This window comes from Lemur catta, chromosome 2 (assembly GCF_020740605.2).
Source record: "Lemur catta isolate mLemCat1 chromosome 2, mLemCat1.pri, whole genome shotgun sequence".
Lineage (NCBI taxonomy): Eukaryota > Metazoa > Chordata > Mammalia > Primates > Lemuridae > Lemur > Lemur catta.
In genome coordinates, this window is record NC_059129.1 from 93,065,366 (window position 1) to 93,088,046 (window position 22,681).

The 22,681-nt window shown below is 33.1% G+C and overlaps 1 long non-coding RNA gene across 1 annotated transcript in view; it reads left to right on the forward strand.

Annotated features, from left to right (window-relative positions):
* The window catches only part of LOC123632201, a 76,840-nt gene extending 69,607 nt beyond the window's left edge, over window positions 1-7,233 (forward strand). Inside the window, exon 3 of the long non-coding RNA XR_006733294.1 lies at window positions 6,905-7,233. This is a non-coding gene — a long non-coding RNA (uncharacterized LOC123632201). The remainder of the gene's footprint in view (window positions 1-6,904) is intronic.
* Window positions 7,234-22,681: the final 15,448 nt, after the last annotated feature.

Consider the following 22,681-nt stretch of genomic DNA (forward strand, 5'->3'; position numbering starts at 1 on the left):
AAACACTGTGAATAAGGAATTTTTTCCCTTCTGGAGAGCCAGTTATTAAACATTTACCAGCATAGCACTGGCTATACATCCTATGGTGAAGCAACCAACTGATAAGAGCTCTATGTGTGGAAAAGGACCGTGAAGTCAAAGGATTACCAACAAGAATAGAGAGCGATGTGGGCTGCTATGGTAGTCTCCAAAACTTGAAAAAATACACTGTGTATGCGTGTATGTAATTTTGTAAATTACAACTGCAAAATAATTTTTATCTACTATTACAGGTTACCTGAAGCTGGAAATAAGAGAAATAAAATTCCATACAATTTCTCTATGGATTACTAAACATTTTAATAAATAATAAATTATTATAATTTTGATATATTTGAATTTATCAAAATATTATTCTGTTAGAGGTACTGGATGCTATATAAACCCATCTAATGTCTATTTATGGTTGCAGTAATACTGGTTTTTCTTTTCCTCAGGGCAGCAGAGTTAGGTCTTATATGATTTTTTTATGTATACTGACTTATATGAAACATTGAGATATAAAGCAAGATCAGAAATATGAGACTGTGGAAAGCTTTATGATTTTAAAAATAAGAAGTTTATTCATCTCACAATGAGCCATGTTCTTAAAATATTCAATACTATTTAATGCAATTTACCATGTGGATTTCATCCATCCGACACTACTGCTACTATTACTTTATTGGGGTACTACTGTTTCATTAAGTTTTAGTTTAAATTAATCTTGAGATTGGATATAGCAAATGTTTAAGACTGAATTTAAATATTTAGAGAAAAAATATTTCTATTTTCTTTATCCATGGGCATTACAGAAGAATTAATTTATTTCATATGATAAGGTACATTTTTCTAGGGAACAGATATGGTTCTAATGGACTGAAATTGTTGTTGATGTGAAGTGATTTAGGCATAGTATAGATAATGGCAATTTTATAATGACTTTCATAATGTTGTTCTTCCAAACAATAAAGGCTTTGTTAAATTTGATATATATGTGTTTATACATATTGTGTTAGAAGCTAAAACCTACCTTTTTATAGGCACTGGGAACATTAACCTTCTCTAAGACAGAATTGTACATTTTGCATAAGAGTTGTACCCTTCATAATAATTATGTTAGAATATTTTGATCCTTTGTTTTTATAATTTGATACTATGATATATACACTATACTACTCATTAAGTATTTCTGTCCCCAAGTTTCTAGTAATTTTGATACAGTTCTGCTTTTATGTTAAGGGTCCTGCTCAGTGGACCCCTGTTAGGAAAAATGTCATCTCTAAGAAAACATATATAAAATCAATTTCCTTTCCTTTCTGCAAAGAGTAACATTCTGTGCATTTAATGTTTTTACACTCTTCTACTAGAACAGAATGACATTTTCACCTCAAGAAAAAATACCTTCTCTATGGCCAGATATTCTCCTTGCTTAATGTGAACCTTTAACTTGAAATTTTAAAAAATCTAATTTATTATATGCAGGAAGTTGAGTTTCACTCCTAAAATGATGCCTACAATACCAGAGCATTTTTAATTTAAACTGACTTTCCTATGTAGAGAAAGGACCACAAATTTTTAATTATGAATATGAATCCATGTATCCCGAAAAGAGTTAATGTTTCTTTTGTTACTTTTTTTCTATTTACTACAAGAAAAGGAATAACTCATGATTTCTTCATGAATGAGTTGTTTATGTGTGTTTTATTTGTGAAAAAAATTCATATGCTATTTTATTTTTAAGAACTACCTTTGAATAAATAGGGTAAATATAAATTGGTAAGGACAAAAGAATCCACTTTATGGTACACGAGTCAAAATGTCTTGGGAAAGTAGTAGACAATAATGCTCAGTAGTGAATTCCTTCAGGATGATTATTTAAAATATAAAAACATAATTATTTGTATAACATCTTTTCATACGTAGAACAGGCTTTTGACTTTAAGCCATATTCTAGTAGTTATGAGCTGATACTGTGCAAATTTGTCAAAGGGTATACCCTTCTGATGATAAATAAGAGTGAAAATTGAAGGAAATAAATCACAATTATAATGGATTGAAAGAGAAACATCTTGACAGAACTTTACTTTCAGTATAAAATAGCTTCCTCTTTTCAACTTACATTAATGTTGCATTTGCATTCACCATGCATATTATTTTGGCATTAATATATATTAGGATCACTAATGCCTAATAACAGAGACTGTAGTGTGCTCTGGCTTCAAAACATACCTCAGCAATTTTTTTGAGAAACAGGGAAATATGTACATCTCTCTGGGAAAAAAAAATCAAGAGGTTCTTAGTTGTAGATTAAAAGGCTGATGCTAAGCCATCTTTACTGAATATTTTAGATGTTGCTGGTTGCTAATATTTAGAACAAATAACATAAGATACATTAAACCTACAGTAGGCATGAAAAAGGACAGTATAATTTTTGTTTGAAAATGTATTTAAATAATCTTGATTTTTTCAGTTTAAAATTAGGGATTTTTTTATGCATTGTATTTTTCTATAAAGGATCACATAGAGATCATCAAAATGCCATTGTATTTAAATCTATTCTTCTTATTCAGTCATACTTGTGTCCACTGTTGGCATTAATCTTTTTCCCTTATTAATGACTTGGAACTCAGACTCACAATATTGTTTTACCACTGGATATGTCAGGCATAGGAACAGAATTCTATTTATAAATGCATCTACTGCTAATCTGAAATTATTAGAAAGGAAGTAGAGGAAAAGCACATGACAGTCTTATACAGAAATATTAATGTAGTGAAATATATTTACTGTGTTACCTAAGATGTGACAGTAGTCCCTTAATCTATAAGAATAATCTCTTCTGCTGTAGCAGCAAATATAAAGAAAGATGCATATTATGGATTTTTTGAGTATCAGCATATCACTCTGCTGTAATATATCATGCTTCATTGTGACACATTCCCCCATTTGTCACTTTCTGTCATGTTACTGTATCTCAAAAGGCACAACATTGCCCAACCTTTTTTTTTTTTTTTTAGTAGCAAATGGACACCAAATATTTAACATGGAAAACAGAACTATTTTAAAAACCAGGTAGTCTTAACCAAAAGCTATTTAAATGAATATTTAAAGGACTGGGTACCAGGGAAAGTGACTAAATGTATCTTTGTAGAGGTTGAATATCTAGTGGAAACAAGTGTTTCCCTTTACTTATATGCATTTTATTCTTAAACAACTAGGTCTCCTTTCCTTCCCATTTGATTGTACTCTAAAATGTTTCCTATTTTTTTCCAGTCAAAAATTAGGTTTATTTTTTATCAGTATAAAAATACCGAAACAGTCGAACTGACTTTACCAGCTTTTATATTAAATATTTTGATTTAATGTTTTAGAATTATTCTTTGAATAAATACATAAACATGCACATGTATTAAATACTTAGGACTCTATGTTAGAATTGAAGCAATAGAAGCCACAAGAAGCACAAAGCCATCAGCTGTCTTGCTGACATTGCTACTGAAGGCTGGTGCTATCAGAACCAGTAGGCTTCTGCCAACATTCCAGATACATCCAGATAGAGTAAAATGGAAATGCTTAAGTAAATAGAAAGGAATTGTTATCATTCAGAGACCTTCTCATATAATAATGCCCCATGAACCTTTTTGTACAGATGGAAAGGATTCTCAAGCATCAATGACAATCTCAAACTAATTTGAAAAATATTTTGAACTTTCACCACATAATTTAGTCTGTAGGAAATTTTCTGAAACCCTTTGAGTCAGCACCAAGGAGAGCTCCCAGATTTTGTTCTCTGAGATGGACCTTGAATTAAAAGTGGCAATAGCTGACATTTAGCCCTATGCTAAGGGCTTTGCATAGATTATTGTATTATTTAAACCTCATAGCACTATTGTTAGGTCACTATTACTATTGTTTGTAGATTAGTACTTAGTCTCAGAGAGTTATCAGGGGCTGATTTTTAACTTCTGCTTTAAAGCTCTCAGATCCCTGAAAAACATCATTATATAGTTTGCAATTTTTATTATTTTTGATAAATAACATTTATGTTAAATATGTTAATATTAATATATTATATTTAGGTTACGTTAATATAGATAAATATTATGTTAAAGTAGTAACCTTTCAATGCTATAATTTTTTTTTTTTTTTGTATTTCAGCTCATCATGGGGGTACAAAAGCTCAGGTTATATACATTGCCCATGTCCCACCCATCCCCCGGAGTCAGAACCTCAAGCGTGTCCATTCCCCAGACAGTGTGCAACGCACTCATCATGTAGGCATACACCCATCCCCTCCCCCCACCCCCCACCTCAGTCTGATATCCAGTTGGTATCATTCCCCAATGTTCAATGCTATAATTTTTATAAATTTGGGACAAAATGTTTTTCGTTTTTCACTTATATAGCTAATATCTATTGCACATAAGATATTTTGATGAGTTTGTCATAAAGAAAATTCCATTTTGACTATGACTTTAATATTTGTAATGTTCAGCTCTGTTAAAATCATTCCCCTGTTTGAAGACCTTCAGTCCTTCCCCACTGAACATAAAGTAGATTCAAACACTGGCAGGATCTGGCCTAACCTACCTTCCCAGCTGAGTCTCCCACTCATTTCCCCATATCTATTAATCCAACGCTAGGCTTTTTCCTCTTCAATCATGAAACCTTGAAATATCTTTTTTCTTCCTGTCTTGGCTTAGGTGGCTCCTCTCAGCTAGGAAAGCCTACTGTGCCATGACCAGCTGTAGAAAATCAACATCTTCCGCAAGCTCAAACATTGCCTACTTCAAAGAACTTTTTCCTACTTCTACCAACAGAATTCATCTTCCCCTCCTCTGTGCTCCAATAATGATAGCATTTTTACTGCCATCCTAAGACCCATGTCCTAGGCTTATTGTTTAAATGCATTATTGCTACAAAATATGCACAAAACCTTCTATAGAACATCTGTGCCCATAGTCCTCATGCCTCAATTAAATCATAAACCATGCATTGCCTATTGCTTATTTCTATGTCTGCCATTTCTTTGTTAGATTATAAACTCCTTGAGGTCTTTCATCTAATTCATCTTTTCATTCCTCCAGAAAACCTGGCATAATTACTCACACTGAATTAAATTGAAGCAGTTATTTAAAGCCAAGATAGATTTTGTTTTGAAGTCTTCCTTGGGTTTTAATTAAATCTTCATTAAAGTCAGAAGTTTATAAGTAACCACATTTTAATGGTTCCAAAAATCAGATAGATTATTTCTCTTTCATATTCCAACATTCTGCCCCTTATGTGGATTTGTCTTCCATTTATATGTTCTTTGTAAAATGCTCATGTAATTTTAAAACACACTGAAAACTCTCCATATCCTAGCACACTCCTCTCCTTTTTTGAGAAACACTTGTACACTCTATTGGTTTGAATCAGACTAGGTTTTTTTACTCTGAGAGTTACAATAAGCTATGAACACATATGTGGCACACTTACCTTTTTAATTTGAGGTTTTTTTTGAATTTGTATTTTTTGTTTGGTGTATGTACCATCTCCTCTATTTCCTTGTTGATTTTTACACATTATTCTTATTTTTATTTAAAAAAGAATCCATAATGTAGTCTAATTAGAAATGCTCCCCCTTGATTCTTCTCCCCCAAACATTCTTTTCCTTACCACTGTATTCACTTTAATATATGTCATTCAGACCTTTTCTCTGCTTCCAGATGCATTTCTATGTACTTGTGCAGATAAAATGTTGACTTCTGTGTTTAATTTTGCATAAATTAAAAAATTGTGCATGTATTTTAGAATGTTTTGTTTTTCCAACTTAAAAGTCGATATTGATAAATTTTCCACATGAGTAAACATGTATTTTATTCATGCTTCTGCCGATTGTATAGTTTTTTAGGCTAATGCTGTATCCTGTTATTCAAAAATTCATTGCCTATAGATGAACATTTATATACACTTCTAATTATAAAAGTCAAATAATATTCTTGTTCATAGCTTTTTGTGTGCATGTGCAAGTATTTCTTTAGAATGGATGTCTAAAAATGAAATTTGAGGATGAAAAGGTATATTTTAAATTTTAATAGGTATTAACAAATTAGCTCCCCAAAGACCTGCACATAATTTTATTCCCACCAACAGTATGTAAGAGGATTCCTTTTCTGTACACCTTTTCCAGCACTGGATATTATCAGTCTTTTTAATTTTTGGTATTCTATTTGGCAACAATATAATTTCAGTATATTAATTTATTCTTTTCTGAGTACTAGTGAGATTAAAGATCATTTTATATGTTTATCAGCATTTTTATTCATTTTCTCTGAATTTACTGTTTATGCAACTTTCCCATATTTCTTTTATATTTTAATTGTAGGATGCATTTATATAATTTGGATATTTATTTTTTGTTACATATATTAAAATATTTTTCTGTTGCCTGTCTTTTACTTATATGCATATTGCTATTGGTCTATTGAATAGCTGAGTTTATTGATATATTCAAGGTATATTCATTCTGTGTTTTGCTTGAGAAGGCCTTCTCTCCCTCAAGAATAGAAGCTCATGGTAATACATTTTGTTCTAATAATACTGCATCTTTATTACCTTATGTGTAGTTCTTTATTCTATATCAAAATTTTGTGGGTATGTATTAAGTATATGATTTCATGTTTTCCAAGTGCCTCCTTATTGTTTAAAAAAATTAAGGCAAGTGGATAAATTATACCTATTAAAAGTATAAAAACAAAGTCATTAAGCACAATTACAATATGCCTTTCCAAGCAAAGTACAACTCATGGGCCAATAAAATATAACTATCCCTTGTTTATAGCTTGCTTGTTTTACAGTAGTTACTCAGATAGCTTGACCATCTCAAATCTTTCTTTTCCAGGGGAGAGCTTGTTCTCCTAAGTGAATCTTCTGGGAGGCCATCTAAACAAATTTGAAACAAATATCAAGTCCTCAGGAAGACCAGGTCACCGTCATGCTCAGGCATCAGCTAAATGCAGAGACTGACGCCAATCCCAGGAACATCATCTTCTGCAGACCACAACAGGTTGAGGAGATCATGGCAGGTGCTGGTGGGGGCAGGAGCAGCATAGAGGATGAGCTTTTATTCCTGGAATGAGGAGAGTGGCATATAAGATGTCAGAGAGGTCCAAGACGAAAGAAGGACAGGGACATGCTTGACTTCAGGCAAATATATAAAACACTCGGGTAAGGATTTCATCGTAGCCCTCCTCTGCCTGTATTTATTCCTTAGGCACTACTCCTGACCACAACTTCTTGTTGAAAGTACACATTTTCCAGGAATGGAGGAAGCAAAAATAGTAGCTTCTAACAGTATCTCATGAAATTATTTCCAGACTCATGATTTCTACAAAAAGATGGAAAAAAAATCTCGACTGGAGGCTACTATACCTGTTTGCCTTGGGAAGCAAAATATATAATCAGGTGATGGAAATGGTGATATATTTTGATGTTTATTTTGTGCTACTTGCTTTCTATATTTTATTTTTTTAAAAATTTTGATAATACCTTTTTTAGGTAGGTACTATTACACTCATTTTAGAGATGAGAAAACAGGTTCAGAATTGCCACATAGTAATAAAGTCAGGATTCCAGCTTAAGTATTTCTAACTATCCAGTCTGCACTGTTTTGATTACTCTGCTTTACCAACTGTGGAAGGCAAGCAGATATTGGGCAACTTCCATTCTCCACCAGCTCCACTGTAATTGTCCTCTAGTGGCCCTTACCCAAATGACAGCAATCTAAATGTCCCATTTTGCTGATTTCACAGATAGCCCTTTCAAAAAGATATTGCTCAGTAAAGGAGAAATGCTTGTATCCCTCCATTCGTGTTTTGCATTGGATATAGCACTGATTCACCGATCACAACTCTCCCGTGGCAGCCTTCCTTAGCAAAATCATTGCATACTAGGAAGATGAGTTTGTTTCATTTCAAATGCCAGTGTCCAAATGACTTAGCAGATGTGAAAACTGGGGAAAAATTAAAATGACTTTTCCAGCCCCGCCAAGATTAGAATTCAGGATCCTTCACCTCCCAGGAAAAAATTAAAAACTAAAACAATAAACAATACCCTGAAAGCATTCACCTGCAGAGGCACTACATCTAACAGTTTGCTTCCATAGATTTGCAATAGTAAAATAAAATCTCTCAGGTTCTTGAAAAACCCTATATAATGTGTTTTATGGAAGCAAAATGTCAGTGCCCTTTAGCTCAAGCAATAAAACTCTCTCTAATATAGAAACTGGCTGTGTTTTTAAGCATTAATCATCATCATAAAGCATTGAGAGTCACTCGGTTCGTTTTTTCTTCAGACAGAGAACAGGTTAGTTTTGTCTTTTGTTTTTCCCAGCATTCACTTATCAAATTTTCATAGGATCACAAACCATTTAATTTATTTTCAGAGGACTCATTGTTCTAGGTATTCATATGCTGCAAATAAAACTCAACCAAAGTACATTTGGAAACTGAGTTTTAAGGAACCCTTGTTTTAATAATTAGAGAAAAAAAAACATGGCAATTGTTTCCATTCTTTTAACTCATGTGTGTATTTTGTTTGGTCTTTGGGTGCAGAGGATGGGATTAATCACAATTATCTATGGTTCCTTGTTGACATTGGTTCATACAAGTCTCTCTCTTGCTTCATTTATCCATTCACTCCTTTTACCCCCATTTTCCATTGTCATTCCTTTCCATGGGAAAACATTAAAATATGTTTTCATCTGTAAACTTTCATTTGTTTGTACAGGTTTTATTTTGCTATTTTTAAAGCCATATATTTATTTTTGTTCTTATAGTATATCTTAGTTCAGGCTTTTATAGCAGAATATCATCGATGGGGTGGCTGAAACACCAAACATTCATTGCTCATAATTCTGGAGGCTGGGAAGTCCAAGATCAAGGTACCAACAGATCTGGTGTCTGGTGAGGGCCTGCTTTCTAGTTTACAGAGGACTATCTTCTTGTATCCTCACACAGCAAAGAGTAGAAAGAGAAAAAAAGCAGGCTCTCTGGTGTCTCTTCTTAAAAGGGCACTAATTCTATAATGGGGGCTCTAGCCTTATAACCTAATCGCTTCCAAAGGCCCCACCATCATCTTGGGAATTAGAGTTTCAGTGTATCAGTTTGAGGCAACACAAACATTCAGTTCATAGCAAGATGATTGCTCTTAACTCTGGACCTAAACTTGCGCTTACTTGCTCCTATTAAGTTTTTAAACATTCCAGTTTCTGCTTATACTCTCAAACAAGATATTTGCTTAGCCATCATTTCCTATCCCATTGGTTTTCCTTTACTACTACACTACAATAATGATAATAATTTCTCAATTTTTGGTCCCAGGTTGTTGTGAAGTCATTCTATTTTTTTGCTTTTCTTCTGTTCAGGCTTTCAACAAAATATTAATACATTGCTGCAAGTAATTTGATTATCCTTCCTCTCCATATCTCTGGACGTACTCTCCTGAGTTATTTTTCTCTTTGGAGTCTTATCACATTAGTGTTTTTGATATTAATCTATCCATTAATGCTAAAACTGTGAGGATTGTTAAAAAATTTTTTATCAGAGAAAATCTTTATTGAACCTTTGGCTGTATGTAAAATTCTAAGTTCAAGGTTTCTTTTCCATCAATACTTTAAAAATAAGGTATCTTGTTCTTTTTGTATCCAGTGTTGCTTTAATAAATTTGGTGACATTCTGATTCTTTTTCCCATGTAAGTACTTTACTTTTTTTATGAAGATTTAAAAAATTTTCTGTTTTTATTTGATGTTCATCATATTACTATACTATGTCCATGTGTGGATTTACTTCTGTACCTCTCCTGTAGCAATCTATAATCCCACTGTTATTGGAGGTCATCCATCCAGTTTTAGTGTGGAAAAATTATTTTCATTAATTTTTCAAATATGTCCTCTGATAATTCCACTCTTATTCACGTATCTTTTTTCCTTCATATTTTTATGTCTTTATCCCTTCTTGCTATCTTCTGAGAGAATTCTGCAATCTGGTCTTAGGACTCACAAATTTGTCCTATATCGGATACATGTTCTTTATTATCTTTCATATCTATTTTCTTGTTCATATATTTTCATTTTGTTCTTTTTACAATGTCTTGGTTTTGCCTCAGATTACTCATATCTTCCATAATTTTCTTAGTTATATTTTTATACTTTCTCTACTTTTTTTACATTGAGATAACTTTAAAAATTATTATGGTAAGAACGTTTAATATGCAACCCACCCTCCTAACAGTTTTAAAAGTATACAATACAGTGTTATTATTTGTAGGCACAATGTTCTACAGAAGATCTCTAGAGCTTATTCTTCTTGTATAACTGAAATTTTATACCCCTGGATTAACAACTCCCCATTTCCATCCCCTCCTAGCACCTGGCAAACACCATTCTACTCTTTGCTTCTATGAGTTTGACAGTTTGTTCTTCTGCAATTGGCTTATTTCACTTAGCCTAATGTTAAGGTTCATTCATGTTGCTATGCCTTGCAAGATTTTCCTTTTTTAAGGCTGAATAATATTCCATTGTACATATAGATACCACATTATTTTATCCACTAATCCACGAATGGACATTTGGATTGTTTCTACCTCTTGAATATTGTGAATAATGCTGCTATGGACATGGATATGCAAATATCTCTTTGAGACCCTGCTTTCAATTCTTTTGGACAAGTACCCAGAAGTGGGATTGCTGATAATAACAAACTATCTGAAAAGAAAATCAGGAAAACAATATCATCAAAAAGAATAAAATACTTAGGAATAAACTTAACTAAGCAAGTGAAAGACTTGTACACTGAAAACTAAAAACCAACGATTAAAGAAATTTTTAAAGTATACAAAATATGGACATACATCCCATGCTAATGGATAGGAAGACTTAATATTCTTAAAATACCCATACTACACAAAGTTATGTACAGATTCAATGCAATCCCTATCAAAATTCCAATGGCACTTTTTGCAAAAATTGAAAAAAATGATCTAAAACTCATAAGGAACCACTAAAGACCCTAAATAGCCAAGAGAATCTTGAAAAAGAAGACAAAATCTGGAAGCACCACATTTCCTGATTCCAAAATATATTACAAAGCTACAATAATTCAACGAGTATGGTACTGGCATAAGGACAGACAGATAGACCAATGGAATAGAATAGAGAGCCCCCAAATAAATTCACACATATACAGTAAATTGATCCTCAACAACAGTGTCAAGATACACAATGTGGGAATAATAGTCTCTTTAACAAATGAGTTTAAGAAAAATGAATATTCACATGTACAGGAATGAAATGGTACCCTATCTTACACTATACATAAAAATCAACCCTAAATGGATTAAAGACATCAGTGTAAGAGCTGAAACTGTAAAACTCCAGGAAGAAAACATAGGGGAAAATCTTCATGATATTGATCTTATGTTGATTTCATGGATATGACACTAAAAGCATAGGTAATAAAAGCAAAAATTGACAAGTGGAACTACATAAAAGTAAAAAAACCTCTATATCACAAAGAAAACAATCAGTAGAGTGAGAAGACAGCTACAAGATGAGGTAAAATATTTGCAAAACATATATCTGATAAGGACTTCATTTCCAAAATGTATAAAGGATTAATACAACTCAATCACCAAAAATCTAATTATAAAGTAGGATAAAGACTTGAATAAACATTTCTCTAAAGAAGACATATGAATGGCCAAAAATTATATGAAAAGATGTTCAATGTCACTAATCACCAAGGAAATGAAAATCCAAATCACAATGAGATATCACCTCACACCTGTTAAGATGTCTATTATAGAATTAAAAAAAAAAGATAACAACAAGTGTTGGCTAACATATGAAGCAATTGGAATGCTTCTACACTGTTAGGAGGGATGAAAAATGGTGTAGCTGCTATAGAAAACAATATGAGGTTTTCTCCAGAAATTGGAGATGCTTCCTTTTACATTATCGGTCTACTTGTTTCAATATTTCTGCTTCGGTTGCATATACTGTCCTTTTTGTTGACCTGTCTTATGTTTGAGGTATTTGTACTCCTCAGTTATGTGGCTATTCTGGCCTTTGAGTTCCTGTTTTTGACAGCCCTTTCTGACAGTGCTTTCAGGAGGGGCCAGGGACTTAGTCCATATCCCACATAAATTTTAGGAGAGGGAATGAACCCAGGGATTTGAACTCCAGATATCACAGAACCTTTTTTGTTAGCTCCTCTCGATGGCCTGGTCACCAATGGATGCCAATAATTGAGGATGACTTTAAGCTATAAAGCAGCAGCGGCTTTGGGAGCGGTATGTTTAACTAGATTGTCATTTTGCAGGTATGCATCTTTGGAGTGAGTCTGAGGAAGAGGACTGGTTACCTGAAGACACTTGGTCAATGCCACACTGCTTTTTCCTATTTTTCACTCCTGGAGAGCTTTTGTGCCACACTTATATTACTCCCTTCTTTATCTCTGTAATTATATATGCTATAATTGTCTAAATAAAATGCAAGATAAGGACATACTTTGTGAATCACCAAACTGGATGTAAAAATTTATAAACCTTATTTGAATCCTCATTTAAATAATAAACTGTAAAAAAAAGATGTAATTTATGAGGCAATTTGAAATTTGAACACAAACTATATATATTAAAATATTAAGGACTTATTGTCAATTTTAGGTATAATAGTGGTATTATAGTTATGTTAAATAAAAATTCCTTAATTTTTAAAGATACTTACTGAAATATTTAAAGATTGAATGATGTGATTTAAAGAAAATGATATGAGAGAAGACAGAAGTTGCAGTATAGCTAAAACAAGATTGGCCATGAAAATTGCTGAAAGCTGGGAATTAATTTAGCACATCAGTCTAGTTTTGTTTACATTTAAAATTTTTCATAATAAAAAGTTTAAAAATTGGCTGTAGAAAATATCTTCGTATTTTCTTTTATCCTCATGATTTAATGCTAATGAATAACAATGGAATATATTGATAAGAATAAAGCAAAGCATTAATATTATTTCAAGCTATATCCTTTCTAATTCTCAAATAAAATTTGTACTTTTTATTGCTTCAGTAATGATTTACTGAAGTCTATCCTTGTTTCCAGCATTGACCTTAAGAATACACATTTATTCTTGTTCAAACACAACAATAAATATCAATATATAATTTTTTATTCTAATATCATGGTGAAATATAAAATTTGAACATGAATATTCTTAAGGATATGTTATTGATTTCCTTCTGTCTTCTTTTATTTTCCTTATCTGGGTTTTGGAAATGTCAAAAATATTATCTGTTCTCTAGAGAAGAGTTCAGCACACTTTTTCCATAAAGAGCCAGATAGTAAATAAGTTAGCTTTGTGGGCCATGTGCTCTCTGTTGCTACTGGTGTCACAGGATGAAAGCAGCCATAGATAATGTGTAAACCAATGGGTGTGGCTACATTCCAATACAATTTTATTTAGAAAAACAGGCTGTGGACCATATTTAGTCTAAAGGCTGTAGTTTGCTTATACCTGATCTAGAGGTATCTTTAAGTGTTAGAATACATTGCTAAGGTAGAGAAAACTTGGATAAACAGAAAATTACCTATATTAAGTAGCTGAGATTTTTGTTTCGTGGGAATTCAGGGAGATAGACTATGACAAAATTATCTAATATTAGATGCATTAAAAATGTTATATGTAACATGCTTAAGTTATGAAGCTATATATATATAGCATACATATATATAGCTTCATAACTTATATATATATAAGTCTATGAATCCATCCTCAAATGAAGAAGTAAACTAACTTAACTAAGAATTTACACAGTAAAAGCTATTATATACTTCCCCAATCCATCCAACATTTCCCCTAAATATAGAATTTGGACAATTTTAACAAGAATTTTTGTGTGCTCTCTGAGTATTTAATGATGAATCTTTCTATGCACACATTATAGTCTAGGAAAATAAAAAGATACTTTATTTATCTAAAAGAGTAATATACTTTAGAACTGCTTACCTTGGACACAGCAGGGTCTAGTCCATTATGTATACAGCATTTCATTATACTTGCAAAATTGTAACTATAGAAAGGCAATGTGACATTATTTTTATTATTGTTGATATTAATAGAATTGTTCATAATGCAGTTGTTATTAATGATGCAATGTTATAAAAAGAATACTTAATTATTAATGACATTGATATGACATTATTAATTTTGATACTAAAATGAACATTTCATTATTCTAGATGCAATTATATTGTTAGACACAAGTTATTGCTAATAGATTATACTTTCTGCAGTCTTGTTTTGGCACATGATAATTAGCCATAGGTTTATATAGCTGAATAAAAAACTGGCAATGGGGTTTTATTTCAGGGAAGTAGAGGATCGGAGCATTAACTCAGTGGAACAGTGCCAGGTAAGAAAAATGGTTGGCCAGCCTTTCTTCAGCCCATGTCCATCTGCTCAGGATGACTTCTCAGTCCTATGCTTGAAAGGAGAGCATAACTGACGGTACTGGCATGTAAAGATTGGGCTAGAGAAGGGGCTTCTGTCATGTCACATTTCCTACCCAGTAAATCAACACAGAAATCTCTCTTCTGTTCTGCATTGGTTATTAAGATGTGATATTATCTTGTGATTTATATCGTGTTGTCAAAATGCATTTCATTTTGCTTTGTTTCAATAATACAATGAATTCTTTCTTAATTTTTTTCAATTTGCCTCAGGAGTTGTTATATACTCCATGCTTTTATTTCTTTATATTCTGCCCCAGCCTTATTAATACAAGTGAAGAAAGTATATCCCTCTGTAATTGCTTATAGCCTGTACACTGCAGTACAGCATATTACCTCATTTTAGATAATTCTTTTGTAGTGGCATGATATTCTAACACTTAAAAGCTCTGTGTAGAAGCAAATAGCTTTGCAAATTACTTTATAATCTTGGTCAACTTCAACTGGTTATTCCCACAGAACACTTTAGTCTTTGTCCTTTAACAACCACCCTGCACTTTAAAAATCCTCAGGCACAACTTGAAGGGCAGTTGAGCAGAAAAACTAATAGAAGCAGTAAAATATTCTCAGGCAAAGCCTAGAGCAGGATTTCCAAAAGCCTCTCATACCCTCTTCATGCCTCCAACCCCTCTTGACCTCAGCACCTATAAACACACTTACATGAAGCTATTGCACCTGTGATGCTCTGATGCCTGGGGTTACAGAAATAAGACGCTAGTCAGATTTTGAAACAAGGCAGGTTGATTTTTCTTTATATACTTAGGAAAGTACTTCTGTTAGGTAGTGATTGAAGACTTGTTGCCTCTTTTGTATCTGCTAGTAATCAGAAACTCATCATGAGAAGAAATTAAAAGAAATTTTAGTAGAGTCTGTAAAAGTAAACTTTGAAATTCTTTGCATATTCTTATTCTCAAAATAAAAGTAATACTCTGAAATTTGATAATTTATTCTTTTCTTTTCTTTTCTTTTTTTTTTTTTTGAGACAGGGTCTCTGTTGTCTGGGCTAGAGCGCTGTGGCATCAGCCTAGCTCACAGCAACCTCCAACTCCTGGGCTCAAGCAATCCTTCTGCCTCAGCCTCCCGAGTAGCTAGGACTACAGGCATGTGCCACCATGCCCGGCTAATTTTTTCCATATATTTTTAGTTGTCCAGCTAGTTTCTTTCTATTTTTAGTAGAGACGGGGGTCTTGCTCTTGCTCAGGCTGGTCTCGAACTCCTGAGCTCAAACAATCCGCCTACCTTGGCCTCCCAGAGTGCTAGGATTACAGGCATGAGACACTGTGCCCGGCCCCCTTTTTTTTTTTCTTTTTGAGACAAAGTCTTGCTTTATCGCTTGGGCTAGAGTGCCTTGGCATTAGCCAAGCTCATAGCACCTTCAAACTGCTGGGCTCAAGCAATCTTCCTGCCTCAGCCCGCCCCCACCCCGCCCTAGTAGCTGAGACTACAGGCATGCACCACCACACCTGGCTAATATTTTTCTATTTTTAGTAGAGACAGGGTCTCGCTCTTGCTCAGGCTGGTCTTGAACTCCTGAGCTCAAGTGATCCTCCTGCCTCACCCTCCCACAATGCTAGGATTACAGGCATGAGCCACCATGCCCAGGCTGATAATTTATTCTTAAGATAAAAATATTACTATTGAATTTGATAATTTTTAAAATTTCCTTAAAAATAGGATAAAAGAACAATGAAGAAGCATGACCTTATCTTCCTCATAGAATAATTATAATATCTATAACATACCTTAAATTGTTCAGCACAAAGAGTCTGAAATAACATTTAAGCTGTATTCTGGGGTAAGCGGTTGTCTAATCAGGAAATCTCACACCACAGGTGGTCACCAAGCATTTAATCTGAAAGAAGAGTACAATCCAGAGGTAGCTGTTTCACGTACTTTAGCTGTCTTTATCTCTTGTCAAGATCAGAGCCTTTGCTAATTTTTGTAAAGCCTAAAGGAGAAACAAACTAACCAAATGAACCGAGCTTTCACTGGTGACACTGGTGGCTTGTTAATTATAATAAAGGATATTATAAATGACATTGGTGAAATTAATGTATTGAATATAAATTCATTCGCTGGGACATTGTAGATACTTCTCTATCCTTATATGGGCAGAGCATAAAAGTCCAAGGATCCTGGCCTTGGACCTTAGGGTTGAAAGGTGAACTTCTCTTTAAGCTTTCTTGTGTGCTGCTGGATCAAAGGACTCTTGGTCATATGAGTCTGACAGCAGGTTAGCTATATCTGAAATTTGGAATAATACTGAATTTGCCTTAGGTCAATTTTTCATGCAAGGGTTTTTCTGAACTTCAGAGAAGACAGGAATGCCAAATTTGTAGCACTAACTATATGAATATTTTGTGATTTCTCATTAATAAATATCTATGTGTGTTGCTAGCATTTTAAGCCTAGTAGCAAGTTGTGGGGAGTAGTTAATGTTCACTACCTTGAATTTCCTGTGGCTTTCAAGATATACTAAAAGAATCTAATAAGTTTTTATGACCAGATTAGCTTAGGTTAGCTCACAATAACAGCATGGGAAAATAAAATATGAACTAATCTGGAATTCATTGTATCTAGGACATATATTTCATTGAGTTTTTGGGTGAAATGTGTGCATTATAGAACTCTGATTTATATTTAGAACATCTCCACTACTCCTTCTCCTTAGCTGACGTGATGGAGCTTTTTCTCTGCTTCGATCATTTTTGTTGCACTTCCTGTCTCTTTGGTATGCTCCTGGGCATGGCTAAGCTAATGGATTCAATTGGCTGGAGGTCAGGGGTCTTGTAGTTTGTGTCCTCCTAAGGGCAAAGGAGAAAGTCTGGCTTTAATATAACAAAAAGGTGGAGTTATCTAATAAATAGCATTGTGCTTGGGAGGCAGTAATTATGATTATGGAATTATTCAATTGAGGCCCTACATCTGTGTTTTCTATATCAAATAATCAAACTATGCATTCTTATTTTACATTACTGTTACACTGTATTTCCCAAGTGATTTACATTTACAAATTAGCTTCTGCATGTGAGAGTTTGATCTGAAATGAGGATAGTGATGGTCTTCTCTCACATCAATGGGGAGGCTATTCCAAAGGTTAAAAAATAATATACTGTTATATTATCAGTTTTTCCCTGATTGATTATTCATCTAGATTTCCATTTGCACAATTTCATTCACTGCTAAAGTGGATAAAATGGTTTGATGATCATACAACACTGCTGCAACTACAAATAAGTAATTACAAAAATGTATCATTTATTTTATTGTGAATCAATCTCTCAACCTGGTAAACAGTTTGTATATTCCCAATGACCACCATCATTTTTACTGGAACTGAAAAAGGTAACTTGCCCAGAAACACTTTGGGTCCAAGCTAGTGTTGGAAGTTTTAGGAAAAAAAAAAGAAAAAAGAAAAGACACAAAAACTCAATATGGGCAAAAGATATGAATAGATAATTGACAGAAAAGTAAATGCAAATAGTCCTTTAACATATGAAAAGATGCTCATTCTCAGTATAATAAGAGAAATGCAAATAAAATTACACTAAGCTACCATTTCTCACTTATCAGATTGACAAAAATAATAAAAATGTTACAATATAATTTGTTAGTGAGGCCCTGGGGAAGTAGACACTCATATATTTTTGTTGGGAAGAGGAAATAATATAACACCTATGGGGAATTTGGTAATTGCGTATGTATATATGTATGTGTATATTGCATATGTATGTATGTATATATGTACTATGCATATATATGTACATATTTATATGGTGATGTCGAGTGATCTCTAGGATAAATTGTTAAGAGAAAATGCAAAATACAGAACAGTTTATAGTGTGCTATATTTTGTGTAAGAAAGTGGAAGAAATATGAATATACATATATACATATTTGCTTAAAGAAGCAAGAGATGGCTAAACTAAGAACTAATCAAAATAATTACCTATAAAAGAAGGTAAGAAAGAGGATGAAAGGGATGGAGATAGCAGCAAGACATTTGTGAATGCACCTTGTTACATAGTTAGTTTGAAACCACGTAAATATTTAGCATATTTTTCAAAAAGCAAAGTAAAAGTAATTCTTAAACGTTGAAAGCAAACTAAAACAAATGAATTGAACTATATATCATATTGCTATCCTAACTACAAAAAGAAGGGAATTACTATAACTGACATTAAAATAGTATTTTGTTAGCACATCCCTTGTGAAGCCTAATCTAATGACAATCTAAGAGAGGAACAGCAAAAATATATTAAACTACATTTATTTGACTTATTGTGAATTATAATAATGGCTTTGTTATTTTGAAACTATTAGAAGATAGATACCACAAATGAACAATTATATTGATATCATTAGCAGTCAAGATTTTTGAGTAGTACAAAAGGCATAAAGTTATAAAATCAAAGAAGTTAGCCAAAAATCTGTGATCTTTAATTTGAATCCAAAATATCAGCATGAACTCTCATTTGTTTTCATGTTTTGCAAAAGAATGTATTTTGTGACTCTGCCCAAGAAAAAGGTATAGAAACAATGAAAAATTTATATAAAGCACCCATAGTGACCAGGTTAAGATATTCAAATAATTTTTTCATGAGAAAGGAACCAGGGGTCTCTGGAAAATGGCTAATTCCAGGTCTTGGCCAGGAAATGTACAAACTGAGTTTGGGACAATTTGTTCCAGAAAGCAAGAAAGTGCTAAAAGACTAAAAGCATCATGTTAATGGGACAGAAAAGCCATTAGAGGTTTCTTCTGGCCTGTAATAAGGTAAAGCAAGTCTAGAAGAAAAAGGAATAAAAATTGCAACACAACAAATACATAAAATGAATGAATTCATAATCCACTAAAAAATTTTTTTAAAAATCTTATTGGTCTCCATTAGAAGTTGGCAGCACACGAACTTAGTCTCTTAACTTTCACAACTAAAGAGAAAGAGTTAAGCATTTGGCATACTCTTCCTATATCCATTGTATTTTGAGGCAACCAAATCATCAATGAGAAAAGTTGTTCTTTATGTAAAGAATTCAGCTAATAAATGCCGAAGGAAAAATAGGAGTGGAAAATTGCTATTTTTCAATCCTTAATGAAATAAATAATGGAGGCAGAAGTTGGTCATCAATGAATGCTATATCCATTAGGTGAAAAATTCATAGGGGACTTGGTAATGACAAAAAAAAAAAAAAAAACCCTGAACCCATGGCTCAATCTTGTCATCACCAAAAATAGGAAGTCTGGATATTATCTGACTCAAAAAAGTCCCAAAACAACACATGTTGGCGTGGATGCAGAGAGACAGGAACACTCATACACTGCTGGTGGGACTGTAAACTAGTACAGCCCCTGTGGAAAGCAATATGGAGATACCTTAAGCAGATTCAAGTAGACCTTACCATTCGATCCAGCAATCCCATTATTGGGCATCTACTCAGAAGAACAAAAGTCATTCTATAAAAAAAACACCTGCACCCGAATGTTTATAGCAGCACAATTCACAGTTGCAAAGATGTGGAAACAACCCAAATGCCCATCAATTCATGAATGGATTAGTAAAATGTGGTATATGTATACCATGGAGTATTACTCAGGTATAAGAAATAACGGTGATATGGCATCTCTTTGGTTCTCCTGGAGAGAGTTGGAACCCATTCTATTAAGTGAAGTATCCCAAGAATGGAAAAATAAACACCACATGTACTCACCAGCAAATTGGTTTCCCTGATCATCACCTAAGTGCACATTTGGGAATAACACCAATGGGGTCGGACAGATGTGGGGGGTGGGGGGAGGGGATGGGTGTATACCTACTTGATGAGTGTGATGCGTACTGTCTGGGGAATGGACACGCTTGAAGCTCAGACTCGGGGGGATAGGGGCCATGGGCAATATATATAACCTGAACTTTTGTACCCCCATAATAAGCTGAAATAAAAAAAAATAGGACATGATAGAATGCACATAGTGTCATTTATTCTTTTTCTTTCTTCTGAGATTAAACCTGAATCTCATTCTCTAAATCTCACTACTGTTTTACAGGAATTAGGAATTAAAGAATGCTTCTCAAGTTTTTCTCCATTATACCCCACCTAAGGAGCCTTTTAAGGTAGTTTTTTCTAATTGTTTTACCCATAAAATTTTAATATTCTGTATGTTCTATGCATCTGCCTTTGTACTGTGGCCCTTTGGACTTTTTTCCTTGTGAGTGTATATCACCACCACTGAGAATGCATGAGTCATAGGGACAAGTTAAATGACATCACAAGAAAGGCATCAACCAAATACATAATTGGTAATCATTTTTTCAATATTTTTCAATATTTTTCATAGAAAGCCAAAGACAGAGGGGCACTGATTAAAAACACAAGACATTCAAGAAACATGACTTTGAAATACAATGTATGATTGTATGAAATTTTTTGGATTCATGATTCAAACAAATCAACTGTGAATGGATGTCTTTGTGACAATTAGGGAAATTTTAATAAGGACTGAATATTAGATGATGTTAAGAAATTATTGTCATTTTGGTGAGGTATGATAATGACATGAAGAATTGGGGAAATGCTCTTATCAGTAGAGATGTATACTGGAGTTTTTACAAGTAAAATGGCATGATATCTGAGATTTGCTTCAATAAACTCCAGAAAAAGACCTAGTATGTGATGTAGATAAAACAAAAATTGGAAAAATATTGAAAATGTCATGAACTGGGGTGATGGATAAATTTCTTTTCTTTTGGGTGAGTTCAAAAATTTCCATAAAAAAATATTTGTAAGAGTACATCATCTAAGCATCTCACAATTTGTTATAGAATTCAATAACAATGATTCATTTAGACTATAGGGGAATTATAAAAGTTTTTAAAATTTGAACAACCTGCATTAAAAAAAAAATCTTTCTACATAGTGGAGAAATAAAATGTAAAAAAAAAAAAAAATCCACTCATCTTGGCAACAAATTGATAGGACGGACATTGACAGGATTCCATAGACAAAAATGTATTTGTTTTTACATTTATGGTCATATGGAAAAAACCCTAGATTTACTATTTTTGCATTCCTAAAGAGTCATAATTGTGACTCTAGCTTCTTTCTGCTGTGTCAATTTTCTCTTTGTTTTGGATGTGGAGATGCATCAGTTTTCCCAACTGAAAAATAGGGAATTCTGCTATGTCCAAAGTTTGGCTGAGAAATGCCATGGCCTCTGATCAAAACAGCTAGCCAAACGATATTTTACCTTCACCACTGATGTGGTTGGCAGTGAAACCATTCCACTCATTTCAAACATATTGATTTGTATATTGGATGCCAAAAAATAAATTTGTTTTATATTCTTATGATAAAATTAAATAATGCTGTTGCTAATACATAATATAGGCTCAAGTTGTTGATTTAATAAAAATTCTCAGGAGAATGGATGTTTGGCATAGTACAATATCTCAATAGAATTAATATTTGGCATGGATCAGTGTAGTTAAATGCCCAGTCTTTATTCCAGTCAAAGTTGAAGCAAGAATGTTACTTTTTCTCCCTTTTGTATTCAGTAACATTCAGCTTTCTTGATTGTTTTCTATCAGAAGAACAAGAAATGTCATTAGAGTATTAGGTATTTATTATTGCTAATGGTGGGGTTGTCATTTTACAGCAATTTCTAGGTATCCCTCAAATATTTTCCAGTGAAGTCAGAAGATATTAATGACAGAATTTTCTAAAGCTGAAAGTGAAATATATATCTTAAATGAAGAGGGAGTCTGACATATCTGAGGATCTAGTACTAAGCCAAGATTGATTTTAAAATCTGCATATCACTAACAGATCAATAACATACACTTGCCCAATTCAAAAACAAATTGTTGAACTCTGTTAAGTTCTATCAGTATTTTACAGGTTGATATTTTTCTTTCACATTTATTGTCCAGTTAAATTCTATATAGTAAGTACAGAGTTGTGAATGGGTATAAGAATAGCAGTTTATCAAACTAACTTCATATTAGTTTATGAAATATAAGCATTTCTATTATTTCCCCTTATTATAATGACTAAATTTTGACAAGAATAGAATTCCCAGGAAGATGAAAAGAAAAAATGTCTTTTTCTCCTAGCAAAACCAAA